This window comes from Pistacia vera, unplaced genomic scaffold, assembly GCF_008641045.1.
Source record: "Pistacia vera cultivar Batoury unplaced genomic scaffold, PisVer_v2 Contig491, whole genome shotgun sequence".
Classification (NCBI taxonomy): Eukaryota; Viridiplantae; Streptophyta; class Magnoliopsida; order Sapindales; family Anacardiaceae; genus Pistacia; species Pistacia vera.
This window is the reverse complement of record NW_022196325.1, coordinates 696,483-718,461: the sequence shown is the minus strand read 5'-3', so window position 1 is coordinate 718,461 and position 21,979 is coordinate 696,483. Positions and strand designations below refer to the sequence as shown.

The 21,979-nt window shown below is 33.9% G+C and overlaps 1 pseudogene; it reads right to left on the bottom strand.

Moving 5' to 3' along the window:
* Positions 1-5,417: 5,417 nt before the first annotated feature.
* Positions 5,418-7,328, bottom strand: LOC116105050 (annotated as a pseudogene).
* Positions 7,329-21,979: the final 14,651 nt, after the last annotated feature.

The window sequence follows — 21,979 nt, the reverse complement described above, 5'->3', positions numbered from 1 at the left end:
CTCTCTGTTGCAAGTTACAGTGCAAAATTTGTGGGTTGAGAAGGCTGTTTAGAGGGCTATTTATTGAAGAGAGTGAGAGAGAGAAGAGAGAGAGTGAGGATGAATGATTAACAGAGTATGACATAATTTTGATAAATTAATCAGATAAATATTAGCCGTCCATAACCTTTGATTTTGATTATCTTTTATTTGAAGGTCCCACCATTATGAGCTCAACGTCTCTTATAAGTTTCTCTTTACATTCATTCTCTTCTTTCATAAAAACATTATTATTATTATTATTGTTTCATTTTTATAGTTTAAATTGATAATAAAATATTTCATGTTTGTGTCTTTAAACTCAAACGTTCAATTGTAAATTCACATGGTTAATGTTTTTGCAACGGCTATTCATTCATCGAAAAGAGAAAAGACAACAGTTGAATTACGTGGGATTGGCTATAGTCTAGAATGTGTGAGAAGTATCGTGAACTATAAATAATGAAAGTATGCATGAAAAGAAGCAAAAAAGGATCAACTATAATTATAGCCTTTCTCAATTTTCAATCGGATTGGAGGGTCAAAGATGAATATAAAACGNTATTCTCTTTTGTTTGAGTGCCTTCTTAAACACGCAAGAGCAGAGCTATTACTTCATTAATCATATACTACACTTAATCAATTAATCCCCTTTGTTTATGAATGGTATTTTTATACCAATGATGTTTTCATGCTGTATATCACATGTGAACCATTAATGAAAAAAAAAAAAAATTACCCATCTAAATGAGTGGAAAATCATATTCTTTATCTCATCATAAACATAATTGTATTACAAGTACATGAATTTCAACAAGGGTGTGGCTTAGAACTGTTAATGATATAAACAATCCTGATGAGTAATGACAGAAGCAAAAGATATTGCATTGTTGTTAAAGTAATATGGGAGCATGGAGGGTATTTCTTAGCTTGAAGGATCAGTAAAGGAATACATACAGACAATAATAAACACATTTGATGTGTGCAAGTGTAATTATAATGGTGGCCTTCAATTTTTTCAATATTATTATTGCAGACGAGGTCAGGTCAGGTCAGATGTGATCGAGCATGCTACCTTTGAAATCAATGCTCTCTTTTCTACTTCACTCCACTGCAATATTAAAATCATGCCATTCCTTCACGCTGTTTACCTTAGACTTGTTATCTGTCTTTCTCAATGTGATGGTGACTTCTCCCTCTGATTTCTTCTGAGGCCCATTTAACTTACACACAAGATCCTTGTTTGAGTTAAATGGGCTTTAGGGCTTCACATGTTTTCACATTCCTTCTACCTCTCTCAACTCACAAGACTTGTTTACATGTATTAAAGTGAATTACAATTTCTGGGTTTTGAATGTGAGCTATCCTTCTTCAACCATTTGTACAAGCCATTTCTACCATTCACAGGGTCATATTGCCTTTGTGGGAACTTTAATAACAAGGAGCTGATGGGCCGAGCTCCAAATTGCAGTTTTAGTTTTGGGACCATAAAACAAAAGAGTAAACGACTTTTTCCACCCAAATATGGTTTAATGGCACTTTTTCATCCACAAACTTTTAAAATATTATTTTATTATTTAAATGTATATACCATTTTTTATTCTGACATCGTTGCAACCTTACACCATCACCAGTCTTTTTTCTAATTATCACTCACTAAAACCCCTCAAACCTTACTTTCATTGGCTCTATCAATCATCGGAAATCAAGCGATTAAAGTTTGCGTAACCACTCTTCTTAAGTCAAATTTCAATCAATTTTAATCATTAAAATTTAATATTTTATTACCAAAACATTTATTGTCTTCTCTCTTTAAAAATCTCAATAGTCTAGATTGAGTTTGTAATCTATTTATCGTTGAAATATAAATTTAAATAATAAAATGATGCTTAAACAATCTTCGAGTAAAAAAGTCATTACTTGGGTGTGAAAAAAGTAGTTAACCCTAAAACAAAAGCGCTTTAAACGATGGTGAATTGGTGATAGACATCTGTAGCTTAGGGACGTGTGGGGAAAACTTTAAAGTCATCTATGACTATAAATATGGGCGTGGAAATTGTTCATGGGCTAAGAGTTAATTTAATGACCAGAAACGCAACCCGAGGTTCACCAACCCTACCCAAGAAAAGAAAATTTTAATCAATGAGCCTGAAACTGAATTCTGATTCTGGGAACTTCCATTTTTATACGTTTTAAGATATACTTTGTAAATTTTCTCATTCCCCCTAATCCTAAGGACATAAAAAGTGCAAAAATACAATTCTCCCAATTGTTACCAAAAACTTCTTCATTAACCTGAAATAACTTGGTAAAAGGATTAGGAAGTGGGAGTTTACTCTTTTAAAGTCTACTTTTTATTATTATTGTTTAGGATAGAAACAAAACAGGGCCATGGAACAAGGGAACTGAGAATTTGTGTTAATGGCAAACACATGCTCCTATAATGAAGCTTTTGACTTTTAGGAGCTCAAGAATAAGGATCGAATGTGGCATAAGAGTCATGAATTGTACTCTTAACATTTATCAGAATTTAGGCCGGTTCAAGGGGTAGCAGGTGAGGCATCTGCCTAGCCCCAAATAAAAGTAAAAAAGGACTCAATTTTTTTATAAAATATTATATAATTTCTTATCCCAAGAACCCCCACACACAAAAAAAAAAAAAAAAAAAAAAAAAAAAAAGGCAGGCCAAAAAGGCCAAAAGGCCCAAAATTATTATAACTGTTTACATATATTCACATCCAAAGTTTGATGAAATAACAAGTTTATAACTCTAATTTCATATTTTTAATTTACCCCTAAATTAACACATTAAATTTTTTTTAACAATAAAGGTTAAAATGATCTTTACATGTCACAAATTACTTCCCCCAATTCAATTCCAATTCGTATTCACATAAATCATCTCTACCCCCTCTTTCGCCGACCAACTGATTTCGATCGATTTTCTCACCAAAATTGACTAATCATCACTTTATCATTTCCTAAGTTGTTTCCCCACCTTGATAGCTCTTGATTTGACTGATTTTTGATGAATCTCGCAACCCAACTCCATTGCGACAACCATTTCCGACCTTTTCGGCATGTACCTGACGTTGTTGGCCTTACCCGACACCACCATCTTCCTCCCTCAGCCCTCCACCAAAACCCCTATCATACGTCATTTTGTTTACTTCGGCGATTTACTTCGCCAATCACCGCGCCACCGATACCTTTTGGTTGTGACTTCTCAAGCCTTTTCCGTCAATCCTGACATTAGAAATTACTCATTCACCACATGCTTCTTTAGTAATGCCTCTAAACACCCCCCCCAACCTGACCCATTAGCCTGCTGATTACTGTCCCACCTCTCCTGGTGATTTTGCATCTCAAAAAATAAAAAAAAAATTTGAAATAATCTTTTAATATAGTTTAAATTATAGAGGCCCCCAAAAGTAACTCTTGCTTAGGTTACAAATATTCTTAAGACAATAAGAATTATGTGCTTTGACTGGACTTTAGGTATAGGATTGATTCCCTGCCCATCACTACTACAGCTCAACTAATTATAATGAATTCTACGTACTTCTTGTTGAATTGTTTTACCATACTTGACAAAGGTTAAAAAGGATGTTCAAACCAAAAAAAAAAAAAAAAAAAAATACAAAACATCCCTCGTGGGTGAGCGATAGAGACTCTTGAGTATATTACTCAAGAGTCTGAATTCGATTCTTCTCAATTGCTAATAGTGTGGTCACTAGGGAATATCCAGTCGTTAACTTCAAGACTCTAAGGATTAGTCAAGTACGTATAAGCTAGACTGGACACCTGGTCACCAATAAAAAAATAAAAATAAATAAGAAGATAGAATACAATAATGCAAATTAACCCAATTATAGTAAAATTAGGTTGTTTGAGAATATGATCAAGATCACAAATCAATAATTGAAAAAAAGTTAAATAGAAGAGGAGAATGTCAAATCAATGCTAGGTGTGGTGTTCCTTTATTAAGCATAAGCAGTGGGAATAACACATTTTTTCGTGAATTTGATGGTTGGAATATACTTTGTCCATCAGAATTATTCTTACACAAAGAGATAGAGGGGGACATGAATAGCCAAGCATATCTTCTCCATTAATTAGCGAAATATGCATCACCAAAGGCTAAACCTTACCTACTTCAGCCTTAAGAAAATGACCTGGAAGCATAAGTTAAGCACAGATAAGGTAAATAATTCCACTCATATTCCACCTTTTAAAAAGCAAGAATCTCAAGACTCAGCTATTGACCTAACTTATTTTCTTTTCATTTGTCCTCACCATACCAACTGCTATATTATTAATCAAGAATCAATTTGCATCATCTCTATTTCGAGACCACACCACAAAACCCAACTCATCTATTCTCATTTGGTTTATCACTATCACTGTGTTTATTTATTTATTTATGGTCATAATGAGCCCTTTGATCAATGCCCCGTTTAAAAATTGTTTTAGTTTGTGGATAAGAATGCGTAGAATGAGGCCATGTTTTATATTAAAATATTTCAAACAAGCACTTAGAATCGAAAACCTAATTAAGACACCTGTCGCAATATCTTAGAGAGAAACATAGGGATTCTGCAAGGTGGGGTGCTATAAGGTGTTTTTATTCAATACTACAAATGAAATTTAATAAATTGCTTTTATTTGAGGGTTTTGTGTCCTCTTCTCATCTTATCATCTCTTCTTTTCGCCACAAGCATTTTCATATGTTTCTTTTTTCTTTTTTTAATGATTGAGGTATCTGACTAATTTCGCATATCTCAACTAATTTTTCGAGACCCTAAAACTACAATCAGATAAAATTTAATAATTACCCCCTATTAATACCCGAAAAAAAACTCGAATTCAACTTCTTGATTATACACCCAAAAATTTCTATGGACCCGCATATTCTATGTTTAAACAATATGTTTGTTTATTGTTCAAAAAAATTAATCCTTTTCATTGAAAGATGTTTCAACAAACTTTACAGTAAAAAAAGACATTTTCTTAAGCGATAATTATCTTAAGTGATAGCTAAGTGCTTAATTTTGCATAGTAATATTAAATTACAGTCTTGTTCAAGTAACATAATTGATTGTGACTAAACAGATAATTAATTTCTAGAACTTGGTAGAACATTCACAGAAATACACCACCTTTAAATAAAGAAAAAAAAAGGAAACAATTAAAACATAAAAATAGAAAATATAAATAAAACCACTACTTAAGTACAACCAAAGCAACATCAAAGGGATACAAAAACCCTTCAAACACGTAGCATTGTTATCTACAATTCAATGCCCTCTAGTTTCTCCCTCTAATCCCATAAATAGGCAAGAGAGATTGGCTTAAAGGACTCTCACACACTACTTGCACTCCCCATAATTGTATTCTTTTCATAAACACCATGATCTTAGAATATTCTTTAGGCTTGCTCCTGAAGGTCCAAGTGCCTTAATGGCTGCTGCTCTAAGATTGATGTGGTAGAATGCAGCATGGCAGCTCCAATGAAGGGTCCAACCCAGAATAGCCACTGAACATTAATAAAAACAAAACAATAATATTAGTGTCATATAAATATTATGATGAATCTTATAACAAAAAATAAGAATAGAATAGGAATAAGAATAAATGTGAATATATTTACTTGGTCATCCCAGGCTTTCTCCTTGTTGTAGATCACAGCAGCTCCGAAACTCCTAGCAGGGTGATCCGGTGCCGGTGATGGGATTGTGGCCAAGTGAACCATGAACACAGCAAACCCAATGGGGAGTGGTGCCAAAACCTTGATATTTGGTAAACAAAGAACATCAATCAAATATGAATTAATTCAACCACAAGGTCTCACTATTGTTGTCTACTCCTATGGTAATGACTCTTATTATTCATTGAATCCAGTTGATGATCACCGATTAATTAGTTTAGATTATAGTTTATAATTATTATTCATGTTTAAAATAATAATCTAGTAGTAGTGTAGTTCCCCCACAAATCAATAGCTTGGTAGAACAAAAAAGGCAAAGTCATCAAGAAAGACCCCATACCTAACACAAAATCAATTACAGTTGATACAGAAAAAGCATACCATATTATCATTAAAAAAACATGAGAATGCAAACAATCATTATTTCACTTAAATTATTCAATAAATTAGAATACCAGTATAGAAGTTGGTGGAGGCCCTTATCTTCCACGAGTAAGGGCTATAATTTTTTTTTTTTTTTTTTTGTTTGAAATATATATTTATCATTCTGAAATTAAAGCTATAATATGAACTGCTTACAGGAACATGGGAGTCTCGGCACTCCTCTTGGGATCAGTGGCGGAGAGACAGTGTAAACAAGAACAAAGGTTCCAATGACTCAGCTCCCAATCCGTGCCCTTGTTGTAGCCAACGGCGACTCGTTCGCTCCGCCACCATACCTATGTGTATGACTTCTGGAATGCCTTGACCAAACCACAACCACAGATTGCTCCCGGCACTGAGCCCCATGTACAACACTGCCGGATGATGACACCTTGCGACCCAAGAACAACCCGAAGTCACAGCCGGGTTATGTGTCCTCCTGTGCATAGTTGAAATATACTTCGTCACTGAGTTAATAAAAATTATATTTCAACTTTGAAGCTGAATATTATTAGGACCAACATATAATATTTGATGTTCATAGATGCTTATTTTTTGGCCGAAACATGAAACTTAAAACAAAAATCTATTTAAGCAACTAATGGAAATTTTAATTAATATAATATATATTATTATTTTTTTTTTTTTCTCTGGTCAAGAAGCTCAAATCCAGTAGAATAGAAAATGCCATGGCTGTCAAAATATAGTTTCCGTTGTTGTACTTTTCTAAAGGGACAAAACTCCAAGAGTAAAACAGAAGAAAATACATAGAAAACCAAATTTCTTTCATTTTCTAGCAACCAAACGAAAAGATAATTTTTTTTTTTTTTTTGGCTTTTTAGAAGTATCATAGTGGTGTTTTCGAGTTGAAGTTAAACTCACCAGAAATACCGGCGGTGCAGTAAACAAGAATGAAAATCATGCCACCAAAGGCCCAAGCAATACCAAGAACGCCAACACCACCACACTGATCAGTGTTCAGTTCTCATCAGTCTGGCTCTTGTAGCCAATAACGTCAAGACTGTAATGTAAGGAGAGAAGAGTCGCAATGAACTCAGCAATAACAGCTCTATACCGACCATTTGGTCAACTCCTCAACGCGATCAACGGTGCCGGAGGTGGGTCATGGTAGTCCTTTGCTGAAACTCTCCTTGCTCAGCCCTTCAACGTCTTTCGCCATTTTTTTAATCTGCAACAACTAGAGAGCAAGCAGAAAGAAAGAAAGAAAGAGAGAACTCTCTGTTGCAAGTTACAGTGCAAAATTTGTGGGTTGAGAAGGCTGTTTAGAGGCTATTTATTGAGAGAGTGAGAGAAGAAGAGAGAGAGTGAGGATGAATGATTAACAGAGTATGACTAATTTTGATAATTAATCAGATATATTAGCCTCCATAACCTTTGATTTTGATTATCTTTTATTTGAAGGTCCCACCATTATGAGCTCAACGTCTCTTATAAGTTTCTTCTTTACATCTCTTCTCTTCTTTCATGGATACATTATTATTGTTTCATTTTATAGTTTAAATTGATAATAAAATTTTCATGTTTGTGTCTTTAAACTCAAACGTTCAATTGTAAATTCACATGGTTAATGTTTTTGCAACGGCTATTCATTCATCGAAAAGATAAAAGACAATAGTTGATTACGTGGATTGGCCATAGCCTAGAATGTGTGGAGAAGTATCGTGAACTATTAATAATGAAAGTTGCATGAAAAGAAGCAAAAAAGGATCAACATAATTATAGCCTTCTAATTTTCAATCGGATTGGAGGGTCAAAGATGAATATAAAACGAATTTTAATTTCATTTATATAATTTCCTTATGTTTTATTATATTTTCTTAAGCAAACTCAAAATTGTTTCAATTAGTTATACCCCGTTACACTTTTTTTAGTTTAGTTTATAGATTATAAGTTCGAGAAAGAAAAAGGTATATGAACGTTGGTGATATATTTTAATGAAAGAAATTGAAGCATTTATAAGCATCTAATAAATAAATAAATAAATTTTCAGAATGACCTATATGTTTTTAAGTAGAAGTATATGCTAATTAATTAAAGAGTTAAAAGACTTTTTGCCACCCAAATACTGGTTTAATAACACTTTTCCACTCACAAACTTTTAAAATATCATTTTATTACTCAAATTTATACTCAAACAGCAAACTTAGTTTAGGTTGTTAAGACTTTTGAAAAGAGGAGCCAATAAGTCTTTTGATGTGTGATTGATTGAAATTTTATTGAAATGACGGTTGTGCAAACTCTAATCGCTCGATTGCCGGCTCAGAAAGAGATAGTGGTGGTATGTGGGTCGTAACGATACCAGAATCGAAAATAGAATATAAATTTAATAATAAAATAATTTTTAAAAGTCTGTGGATAGAAAGTGTCATTAAGTCATTATTTGAATAAAAAAAATCGTTTATTCTTAATAAATTCATAAATACAACAAATTTTATTTTCCCCCCCCCCCCCCCCCCCCCCCCCCCCCCTCTCCCCCCTCTCTGATTATTCTTTTTATATAAAACCCAAAAAGTCGTTGTTCATCCTTATAACTCCAGCACTCCATCCACCTTAATTAATTAAACCCCCATTATCTTATATTATCCAGAAAAAAAAGAAAAGAAAAAACATAAACCATGATTAAACCACAAATAAATATTAAATTAATAATGGGATTATAATAAAATGAAAAAGTGTTGTCATATTTGTTGGCTGAAATCAGCTTTCCAGTTGAACTTATCTGGATGTTAACCTAAAACTAATTAAAGTTTTTATCATATCATTTGAAGTAGTGGTTATGGAGACTCTTCAATGATTAGGCAATAGGCTGTGCCAATTAAGCATTTTTCTTTTCATTTTCCCGGCAGCCCAACTAGATTACAACCTGTTATGTTCTTGTTTTCTTTCTCTTTTTAGTTTCAGAGGATCAAGTGTTTATTTGAATACAATGATATATAATTAAATTATTTATTTTTATTTTAAAATATACTTTAATATATATAAAATATAGATAGAGTTGATTAGTTAACTGAGAGGCATGGTTTGATTGAGCTCTCTTATTATGTTGAACACTGTTTGATTAATTTGGAAAAAAAAAAAAAAAAAAATCCTATTTATGCTAGAAATTTACAACCATTTTTTTACCAATGAAGTCTCTATTTTCTCCAAAGTTGAAGTAATTTAATGGTTGTAACTATAGTTAGCAATTCAATCCAAATTAGGAATAATTTCAGCAAAAATACTATGTTTACAACTCAATCTCATAATCCTAACGTGGTAACAGAGTTGGCATTACCACGTCAACTGACAACTTTGATCAAACATGAATGGTTGTTCCTTATAGATGAACGATTGTTCCTTACTAGAGCTGGGCATTTGGGACCGGGCCCAAAAGCCCAGCTCCAAAAACCGGTCCTAGGACCGATCCCAAAACGGGACCAGGCCTAAGGAGGAGGGCCCGAGCCCTCCTCCAACGCCCGAGCCTGGGCCCAAAATTTTTTGTATTTTTTCAATATAGTCTCCTGCCAAATTACATAAAACCTCCTATTAATTTTACATAAATATAAATTACGAGGGCTAAAAAAATTTTTATAAAATTTATAAAAAAAAAAAATCTTCCAGGTCTAAAAAATTTATAAATTTTACCCCTATAAAATACTAAAAACCCCCTATAAAATTTTGTTTTACCCCCAAAATATAAAAAAAATTGAGGGGGAAAAAATAAAATTATCCAAGTCCCATGGGACGGGTCCTGGGCCCATGGGACCAGTCCCGATCAGGCCTAGGGCCTCGTCCGGGTCCTGGTTTTTCTCATGGGCCTAGGCCCACAAGGGACCGGTCCCTGCCCACCTCTATTCCTTACAGATAAACGATCGTTAATTCATTATGAATGACTGCTATTTATAAGGAATAATCATTCTTTATGAAAGAACGATAGTTCGTCCCTACAAAATAATTGTTTATGTTTAGTCAAAATCATTTAGTATCTTAGATATAGTAGGAGCTAACATAGCAGTTGTTAACTTAACTGTCATATTGGGGTTATAAGAGAAGATTGTGAGATTGAATTATAAATGTAATATTACTTTAATTTCAGAGTTATAAGAGTAGTAATTTACGAGCAAAAGATTCATGTAATATAAATGGATGCATTCACTTAACAATTTCTCGTTGGACTTGGAATTGTTTTTTGTTATGACATTAACAATTTTGAAATTGATTTATCTTTTAAAATTGCCTCATATTGTTTTTTGATATGCAAATGTATTCAAAATATACCAAATTATTTGTGATCAATAGTCAAAACCGATGAAATTGACGTTCAATTTCTTTGAAAATTGTTAAATCAAAGAGAAAGATAAAAAAAAAAAAAACTTTATTGTATTATAAAACCGACCATCCTCAAAATGTGGACCAGCTGTATATATTGCGATTTGTGAAATGGTGATGTATATATTGAACCGACCACCAGGCACCATCTCATTCACTCCAGGGCCTGTCAATTTACGTTCCAAAACGTTTACCTCGATTTAATAATAATAATTAATTCGATCTTTTTCTTTTTTTCCTTTTGTTCGTCTGGTGACTGAAACTCTGAAAGAGTCTAGTTTTTGTTGTTTTCTTTGAGTTACGATTATGGCTGTAAAAGAACCACGTGTCCAGCATCAATGGTGGAAAAAATATATTAATTCTAAAGCAAAATTTTCTTCTTCTTGTGTTAATTGTGACCCGCGTCTGGTCGGCGGCTTTTTCTCGTTTTAAAACCAGAATGAGGTCATTAATTGCAGTAGATTCAAATAGAGGCGGCTGAATTCCAATTGAGAGTTTTAGACTTGTTGGAGCGATGTGGACAAACTGTCCTCTGTCTAGTCCTATTATCACTGCATTATTTTCTTTATCTACTTCATTGCTGATTTTAATCATAAAGCATAAAATATAATAAAATGAACCTGGATTTTTTTTTATCAAGATACTAAACTTGATTGATATGTATGAATTATACATATTTTGAATATATAAATCAACTGAATACAACTTGAGAATAAAATGAACTTGTTACAAAACCTCACCACAACTTGAGGTATCCAATTGACCTTAACAGATTTAAATAAGATAATTGTGTGATTATGAATAATCAATAAGAGAAAAAATAAAACTAATAAAACTAAATATCAAATGAACTTTTAAGATGGTTCGATAAGTTAAACTTCAAGCCTCCATCTACTGTTTTCTTATTAGAGTATCTGATTACAAAAATAAGCTCTCTCTAAAATTGCTAACCCCTTTACAATGATTTTGAGGGGGTTTATATAGTGTGTAAATGATAATGGTTAAGTAAACCTTGGGATAATGACTTGATTTTGGGAAGTCAATATCATCTTTGGTGTAGTTGGCATGCCAAGATCGTTAGGAGTCAATTCCGTGATATTCTCCTTAATTTTAAAGGATAACGCTTGTATAAAGAGATAAAGCTCATTCACAATTTGGAGGATAACTATTAGATAGTTCACTTTACTTCTAACACAACTCTGCTTCAATCTAATAATTGTCTCATAAATTATTCCAAGCTACAACTCACACCAAGCTATTGCTTGCTCCGAGCTGTCCGTACATTCTCACACAACATAACTCACCAAATTTTGCGTGCCGGATATGATTCTTTTATCACCAATCTTATTTAATTTCAGTAAATATTATGCAGTTAATTAATTGATATATGTAGATATTGTGTGGTCTAAACATATATTTTTACAAAATATACCGTAGCTTTTATTAAAACAGATATGAATACATCAATATACACAAGTAGAAATGTTGAAAAAGATGAAAAAGACTAAAAGGAGTATCATCAAAGGATGAAACTAGTACACATATAATTTTAAGCATCCTTGTAATTAATTATTAATTCTATATATGTCCTGCAGGAAACTAACTAAATGGCTCCATTCATGTAGCCAAGTTATGTTTTTTAATAACAACACGAAAAACTTGGCCACCAAAACTGGATTTAATGAAAACCAGAACCACTAGCTAGTTCATCATCTTCTTCGTCGTCATATTCTTCCGCTCTCTCTTCTCTAATAGTCTCTAGTTTAGGAGCATTAGAACACTTCCGTGGGAAATTCAGAAGCGATGGCGCGACCTCAATCCAGGGCTTCATCGTACGTCTGAGCTCTTTTGCCATTGTAGTGAATATTAGAAAAACAACAAGGCGCCACACAGTAATGATGTTATTTTTTTTAATTTATGCTCTCCTTCTCCTAGATTTCAACCAGGTAAAGAGGGAGAGGTAGAATGAATTGTGAGATTGCCAAGCCAAAAGCAAACTTGCTTGAAAATCAATTTAATTTTAATGGGTATCTTGATGGAGTTTTTATATTGGATTGTTTAACTGATTTGATGTATTGTTAGTATAGAGAAAATTATGGACCAACTCTAGTTTTATAAAGGATGTAACAACATGTAAACCCAACAAGAAACTAACTTATTTTTATATAGTAAACGGTTTACATGATCTTGTCAACAATAGTACTTGGGAGGTTAAATATTTCAGGAAAAATTTTCAGGATTAAATAACCAAGATTAACAGAACCCGTTCAAAGGAATTATGCAGGTTAAAAGTTGGCGGAGATGAAGTCAATTATTTGGAGGGATGTCACATTTAACTAATCCCAATAAAATTGTTAGTTTTTCTTTTTTACTGTCATTCATTCCATGTAGTATACTTAACTTGCTATCCTTGAAGTTCAAGAATGCTCGAATCAGGATAGAATCTTAATTTCTCTTGATCTGTGCTTTCTTGAGCTTTTAAAGATCTTATAGAACGTGTGCATTTTCATTTATTTATGTTTTAAATCTATTTGTCTATTTATATTTCTAGTCATAAATCCCTTAATAATATTCTAAATTGTTTTATTAAACATGCATGTATTAGAATGTCTGAGAATTGAGCCTATACATGTATGAGCTTCATCAAGGTAATACATAAAAGATTAACAGTTTGCTCGAAAGATTGACATATTGGAGACCACACACTATAATAAATTAGATCCGGTGAAAATAGTACCATCAGTCATCACCATATATAATTGGAAGTTAAACAAATTAACTGATAAATTTCGACTCTGTGATTAAATGACATTTTCCAATCGATCTGGAGCAGCTAGCAGGATCTGTAGACTTAAAACATTAAAACACTGAACTCCTTTATTGAACAGCAAGTACAGGTTAATTTTTTTTAATTTTTTTTTATGATCAAGGATGTCTGAACCAATTTATGTGTACTTTAACTAATCTCCCAAGATCCTGGAACTACCAGTTAGGTAAGAGTTTCAATGACCACTTCTATTAGAAACTGAAAAGATACTCGAACTCAAGACCTCTTAAGTAATACATCCGAGAGTCTCTATCGAACTATTCGGCCTATGCGTTAGACTTGACCTAAATTAGTTGGCTAGAGTATTAGATTCTACTTTTAAATGAATCGAATTAATTAAATCGCCGCAACGTACTTACTTTTATTAATCATTTAAATGCTTAAATGGACGAAGAACAATAACATTCCCTCACAATCACAATTTGTTAAAAAAAAAACTGTAATTACATAAAAATTGAAGAAAGTGATTTCAGAGAGAGACTAGACATGAGAATACAGAATATATGTATGTTAAATTAAGTTTAATTTTATGTATAAATTACATAAGTAGAATACAGATGTGACCTGATTGAGTTAAATAATGAAACTATTACACATACTCCAGACCATCGATCTCTGATAATTCTGTATCATTTCCCATAGGGAGATTGAATGAACGAGTATTTACGTCACCCAGTTCTCCGGAACAGGGACAATTACAATAATAGAATTGTCACTAAAAGACTGCCCTAACAAAAAAAAAAAAATAAATAAAAATAATAATAATAATAAAATACTCATTTACTCATCGTCCTCCTCTTCAAACTCTTCGGCTTTCTCTTCTTCTTTTATAGTCTCTAGTTTTGGAGGATTTGAATACTTCAATGGGAAATGATCAAAAAGCGAGGGAGCCACCTCAATCCAGGGCTTCATTGTGTGTCTCAGTTCCTTTGCCATTTTATCAAGTTTCTTCTGCGTTTTTTTTTTTTTTTTTTAAATTAAATGGCCTCTCTTCCTCCTAGGCTTTATCACCTGAGAAAGAGAGTGCTGCGATAGATACTTTAGATAAACAAATGCAATGGCGAAAAACTTTACAAATTTCAGAGACGAATTGGTTTGGAATTGTTTGATTGAAGTCTGAAGAGGGTATCGATAGTCTCAGGTTTTATATAGAGTTTATTATGGCTTGCAGAGTAACAGCCAGGAGAAAATTACGGACCGAATCTAGTTTAATTAAGCATCTGTATCAACATAGACACCTGACAACCATACTCGTAACTCTAAAATTTGAGAGGTGGAGAAAAATGTTGTTGAATGTTAACAATGGCTAGAAATTAATATGGCTGCGAGGTTTTTGGATACAATATGTATTGATATAAATAAAAATAGAGTTATTTATTTTCAGTATATTTATTGTTGGCCAACCAAAATGAACAAAATCCAAGTGCAAGGTAAAATGAACAAAAATCAGAAAGGTTTGTTAGGTTACTTATTGCATTTTCTCTTTTATTCACTTTCACTTGATTTCAATAATTAGGTAATAGTTTTTATTTATACGTAAATTTATTGGTTGATGGGATAAGTGATATGATATCCGCAAAATTTTCTTAAATACACTTTTGGTCTCAAAAAATACCAAATCAAAATACAAAAGGGAAGTAGAGGGAACTAAAACCAAGAGATTTAACCCCAAGAGATTGGCCTAGCGATCACGAAGGTTTGCTTCCTTAATTAAATTCCTAGGTTTAAACCTTGGGATCACCTATCACATTATGATTTATTTGGTCTTTTACACTTGTAGGGTGTTCAATGGACCTTAGAGATTAATTGAGGTACGTGCAAGCTGACCGGTTGCCAAAAAAAATAATAAATAAAATGGGTTAATGTCCTGGACTTTATTGTCGGGATAAACGAATTCAATGTTTTCCATAGACTATAATGTGTAGTTCAACTTAAGAAAAATTTATTGGAAAAATTTATAGTTTTAATTTGTTTTACCTTTTACAATAATTATCTGTGTTGGTTACCAAAAAAGAAATATATCTGTGTTTTAAAACCCGGCCCGGCCTAGCCGGTTCAACAGAGACCCGAGGCCTTCACTGGGCGGGTTTTCAATATTTGACTGTTCATGGCAAACCCTAGAGATTAGGATGACGATCGGCAAACAATTGGGGATTGGGATGTTGGGGCTTTTGAAGAGTAAAAGTAGGTGAGTCGAAAGGTGGCAGCGGAGGTGATTTTTGGTGAGTGAAACAACCGAAAATCACAAAAATCGATCATTAGAAATAGTTAGTTGTTGCAGGCGATTGGCGAGGCAAACCAGGTGGAGTGCGATGGGTTTTGTTCAGGACGCAGAGGGAAGAGTTTTTGTGGTGATGGGGTGTATTGTCGATGTCGAAAACAAGCCCAATTTAGCCTGGGTTGTCGATGCTGACAGTGTAACTTGGAGTGTTTTTGTAGGATTTCAAACTTAGGAGTATTTTTGTTAGATTTCAAACCTATATACATGGTGACGACACTGGTTTGACTTATCGGTCAAACCGATTCAACTGGTCAACCCATGACTCAGCCACCTTGTCTGGTTTCACCCCGAGTTGAGTTTTAAAACGTTGATAATTAATTCATTCCAAAATTGATATCTTAAGTACTAAGTTATTATGTGTGATACTGACACATAAATAACATATCAATGTATTGAATAAAACGATAATGTCACATATGGTGACACCATTTAAAATAAATATTAGGTTAATAGCATTACTCTATCTTTTAACGGTTATGACATAGTCTAGAATAAATTGAAGTGAATTTTAAAAGTTTGCTTTCATTAGGCTCAACTCCTAAGGATCCGACCAAGTCAGTGCGTCTGATCTGAATGAAATGTTCAGTTTAATTAAAAGTCTAATTTAAATTTTGCTTCTGCAACAAATCTAGGCCAATTATATATTTCATAATGTAAGCCAATTAATTGCACCGAAGAAAGTTATTGCAAATATATCACAAAAAGCTGCAATGCTTTTGTGGGTACGTGCATGCAGGGAGGTGGTAAGAGAGAAATTAGAGATACCCACCACAGGTGAAGTGAATTAGATAATGTATGACATTGATATTTAAACAAGAAGAATATGAATTAGATAATGTATAACATTGATATTAGCAAGAACAATATGATCAAAGTGAGGAAATTGGACGGCTCTATTGTCTCCACCTAAGTCCTGTTTCGGACAGGGAGACAAAACTAGGCCATAAAATCTGCCCTAACTAAAGCCATTATCAATTTAATCTTCCTGTTCCTCCTCTTCATATTCTTCTCTGATCGTTTCCAGTTTTGGAGCATTAGAAGCAATCCGAGGCAACCAAGTAAGAGGTGGCGCCACCTCAATCCAAGGCTTCATCACATGTCGAAGATCTCTTGCCATTCCTTTGATGTTTGTTTGACAAACAGAAGTAGATGTTTAGAATTTACTGTCTCTCTCTCTTGGCTTCACCTAAGAAAGAGAGAGGTGGAATGCGTACTAAGATATGGAATTCAAGGGAACCATTCAGGGGATTTTATATGGAATTTATCATGCCTTGAAGGACAAAGTCATACAGCCAAGAGAAATTTATGGATCTACTTTAGTTCGAGGGTAAATAAAGAGAACAGTTACAGTAACATGAATAAAATGAGTGGATGGGAAAAATCTTGTTAATAATACCACTTGGTCAAGGCTTGACTTTGGCACGGTCCCAAATTATAAAATTAGAAAGAGACTTTATCCACGCGGGTTTGGTTTAACTATGTCTAGACCCTCTTGAATTTAACAAACGGTCAAGTTAGAGATTCCTGTTCAAAAAGCAAACTTCCCTTATCTGGATATCTCAATACCTTAAAATACAAGACTTGAACCTAGTGGACCTAAACCCAAAGGGGTGTTTGGTTGGGGTTATATGAGATTACTAAGATAATATCATCTTATATTATTTGATTATCACGTTTGGTTGTTAACTAATATAAGATTTCAGCAATATACCAATAGTAATTATTGTTGATAATATTGAAGGTAATCTACTCAATTTTTTTTAGGTATTATAAGATTATTTGATAAATTTATTTTTGTTATAATTTTATCACTTATTAATAAAAAATTTGGGCAATAATGCCCTTGTTTTAAAATCAATATACATTAATCCACTATTACAATTTTACCATTGTTTAATTAAGTTTTTAAATAATAATACCTTTATATTTAAAAAAAATTACAGATCACCACTGTCACCCAGCCACCATCGTCGACAGTTGGCCAACCACCGCCATCTATTGAGATTGTGGAGCCAAATTCAATCCAAATTAGAGTTGGATTAGGACATGAGTTTTCCTAATTTATGTTTAAGTAGAATTGTTTTCTTTTAGGAATACAATTGGAAATAGGGTTATAATTGTATTAGGAAGTAAAATATAATTCTCATTAAGATATGAGATTTGAGTCCTATTAAGAATTGTGTCCCATGTATTACCTATAAAAAATGGTTAAGTCCTAGAGTTGGACAACACAAATTGAATAGAAGACAAAGCCACAATCAAAGTGAGAGCCACTAAATAGGGTTTAGTGAGTGAGTCAATTTGTGAGACTTGAGAGATTCTTGTAATTTTTCTTCTTCGTCATAGTGAAATTCCGCAGCGGCAAAATGGACGTAGCTCTCATACGGAGAGTGAACCACTATAAATCTTGTTTTTGTGTGTGTGGTTATTTTGTGTCCTTTGTTCGCATTATTTTTCGCTTTCAGGGATTTAGGATTTACTAGTATTCAATTAAATCCCCCAACAACTAGTATCAGAGCCAGGTTCAAGGAAGAAAGCGATGGTTGGAGAAGAAGGAGCATATACACCTAGGATCAACAAGTTTGATGGTATAGATTACGCATTCTGGAAGATGCAAATTGAAGATCATCTGTATGGCAAAAATCACATCTACCTCTTTTAGGAGAAAAACCCGAAAAGATGTTAGATGAAGATTGGGCACTCCTTGATAGATAAGTATTAGGAGTCATTTGATTGACATTGACTAAGAATGTGACAAGTAACGTGGCGAAGGAGATAACCACAACAGGGTTGATGAAGATCTTGTCCGATATGTATGAGAAGCCTTCTGTGAATAACAAGATACAGCTTATAAAAAAATTATTTAATCTTAAGATGAGAGAATGTGCTTCCGTAACAGAGCATATGAATGATTTTAATCCAATCATTAATCAATTGTCGTCTGTAAAAATTGATTTTGATGAAGAAGTTCATGCCCTAATTCTTATGGCTTTGCCACCAAATAGTTGGGAGCTTATGAGAGCGGCAATTAGTAATTCAACAGGTAGTGCAAAATTAAAACTCACAGATGTCAGAGATAAAATTCTCGCTGAGGAGATTCACAGGAAAGATTCAGGTGAGATAACATTGAATGCTTTAAATGTTGAAACAAGAGGCAGGGGCTACGATAAGAATTCAAATCGAAGCAAAGGAATTAAAAAACACCAAAGAAAGAGGTGAACAACAATGATGATGCTGCCAATGTCGTAATTGAAGAGGCATAAGATGCTTTACTTTTATCTATTGATAATTCTATTGACTCTTGGGTTTTAGATTCAGGAGCTTCATTCCATACCATTGCACACCATGAAATTCTAGAAAATTATGTGGCTAGAAATCATGGAAAGGTATACCTAGGAGATGAAGAACCCTTGGATATTGTAGGTATATGTGATGTTAGGTTAAAGATGACAAACAGATCTGTGTGGAAAATCCAGTAAGACATGTACCAAAATTAATGCGCAATATAATATCAGTTGGGCAACTTGACGATGAAGGGCATAGTGTGTCCTTTCTAGGTGGTGTATAGAAAGTTACCAAAAGAGCCATGGTGATTGCTCATGGAAATAAAACTGGAACTCTTTACATGACTTTCTAGTTGCAGAGATTCAGTTTCAATCGTAGATGCTAATGTTACCTCAGGTTTGTGGCATTGTAGACTTGGGCATATGAGCGTGAAATGAATGAAGGAGCTTCAGTCAAAGGGAAAACTACCAGAGTTGAAGTCGATTGATCACAGTTTGTGTGAAGGTTGCATCTTTGGCAAGCAGAGAAGAGTAAGTTTTTCCAAAGTAGCAAGGGAACCAAAGGCAAAGAAGTTGGAGTTGGTTCATACAAATGTGTGGGGCTTGCTCCTGTGTCATCCCTTGGAAGCTCAAAGTACTGTGTGACGTTCATGGATGATGCAAGTAGAAAGGTATGAGTTTATTTTTTGAAAAATAAATCTGATGTTTTTGGTACTTTTAAAAAGTTGAAAGCCATGGTTGAAAATGAGACAAACCTAAAGGTGAAGTGCTTGCGATCCGATAATGGGGGAGAGTACATTGATCAAGGGTTCAAAGAATGTTGTGCCAATAATGGGATCAAGATGGAAAAGACCATTCTTGCAACTCCTCAATAGAATGGTGTCGCGAAAAAGATGAACAGGACCCTACATGAGCATGCAAGAAGCATCAGATTGCATGTTAGACTACCACATACATTTTGGGCTGACGCAATCAATACTGCAACCTACTTGCTCAACAGAGGACTCTCTATACCGTTAAATTGCAAGATCCCAAAAGAAGTTTGGAGCGGCAAAGAGGTAAATTATTCTTTCTTAAGAATGTTTGGTTATTTAGCATATGTTCACATTGACTCTACTCTTAGAAGTAAGCTTGATGTTAAATCTAACAAATATTTTTTCATTGGTTATGATGACGTTGAATTTGGTTATCGTTTCTGGGATGACCAAAACCGCAAGATTATAATAAGCAGAGACATCATATTTAATGAAGAAGTGATGTACAAGGATAAGCTCAACATGAAGTTAGAAAATCCAAGCATTGAAGTGAAGAAGTAAGAGGTAGTTCCTTTGAAAGACTTCCCAATGAATGGCATGCAGGACAATGACCAGGAAGATCAAGATAATATAGCTCAAGAAGTTGACCACAAACGCCTGTGTTTGAACCTAGAAGATCTTCCAAGACTATAAGACTACCACAGAGGTACTTCCATTCTCTGCATTATATTTTACTAACTGATGGTGGTGAACCAAAGTGTTACGAGGAAGCAATGCAAGTTGATGACTCAATCAAGTGGGAGCTAGCTATGAAGGATGAGATGGACTCATTATTAACAAATCAAACCTAACAATTAACAGAGCTACCACAAGGGAAGAAGGCGTTGCAAAACAAGTGGGTTTATCGGGTGAAAGATGAACATGATGGCAACAAACGATATAAAACAAGACTGGTTATGAAATGATTTCAGTAGAAAGAAGGCATTTACTACATTGAAATTTTCTCTCTAGTTGTCAAGTTGACTACAATAAAAAGAGTACTTGGGTTAGTGGCAAAAGAAGACCTTCATCTCGAGCAGTTAGATGTAAAGACGACGTTTCTTCATGGAGAACTAGATGAAAAAATTTATATGCAGCAGTCACATGGTTTTAAAGTACAAGGAAATGAAAGAATGGTGTGTAAACTTCTAAAGAGCTTATATGGGCTAAAACAGGCACCTAGACAATGGTACAAGAAGTTTAATGGGTTTACTTTTAAAGTATAAGGAAATGAGAGATGACATGTTGACTGCAGGGGCTTGTAAATAGGAAATAGACAAGCTAAAAAGGCAATTGTCAAAGGAGTTTGCTATGAAGGATTTGGGAGCTGCAAAACAAGTCCTTGGTGTAAGGATTACCAGAGACAGAGCGAAAGGTTTCTTGAAGCTGTCACAAGAAGAGTATGTGAAGAAAGTACTCAATAGGTTCAACATGGATGGAGCAAAGCCAGTAAGTACTCCTTTGGCTAGTCACTTTAAACTATCTAAAGATCAATCACCTCCAATAGAACATAAGCGAGACTACATGGCCAAGGTACCTTATGCATCAGCGATTATCGGTCTTATGTATGCATGTCATGGTATGTACAAGGCTAGACATAGTACATGCAATGGGAGTTATGAGTAGGTACATAAGTGACAGGCTTTTCGCAAGTGTACGAAATCGTGCAAGTAGTAAAACTCGAGTAAACGAGTGTCGAATCCTAAGGGAACTACCTACCAAGTACCAAACTATTATATTCTATTGCTATTTGATTAAACTAAAGGTTAAGAATGAATTTAATGAAAAAGTAAATAAACTAAAGACTAAGTACTAAATAAAGGCAAAATTTGTAAACACTTTGAAGTAAAAATCAATATGACTAAACCTAGGGCATAGATTTCACACCAATGTAATCATATGCATTGACATCTGTTGTTAACCTAATCAAGCGTAATCTAAAAGCCAAATCCCCTATTATTCCACTAACTCTATCTCGAGCAATTAGCAAATTAATCCTTAAGCAACAACCCAAGATATCTCTAAATTGGATTTAGGAGCTAAAAGATCATTAAACTCTATGGAATTTACCGGAGCCTCACAGATCGCGGTAACCTATCTCTAGCGTTCGCTCAATCTATGGTTTTATTACCTACGACAAATCAGGTTTCATATCTCGATCTCAACCTAACCCATGATATCATTCAACTCTCGGGCCCTTGAGAATTGAAAGCATTATGCACAATAATAAAACTTAGAATTAAAAGCTCAATAAGAATTAACAACAATCCAAGTCAACACATATTCATAAATTGGGCTACATCTTAGCCCTAGAAA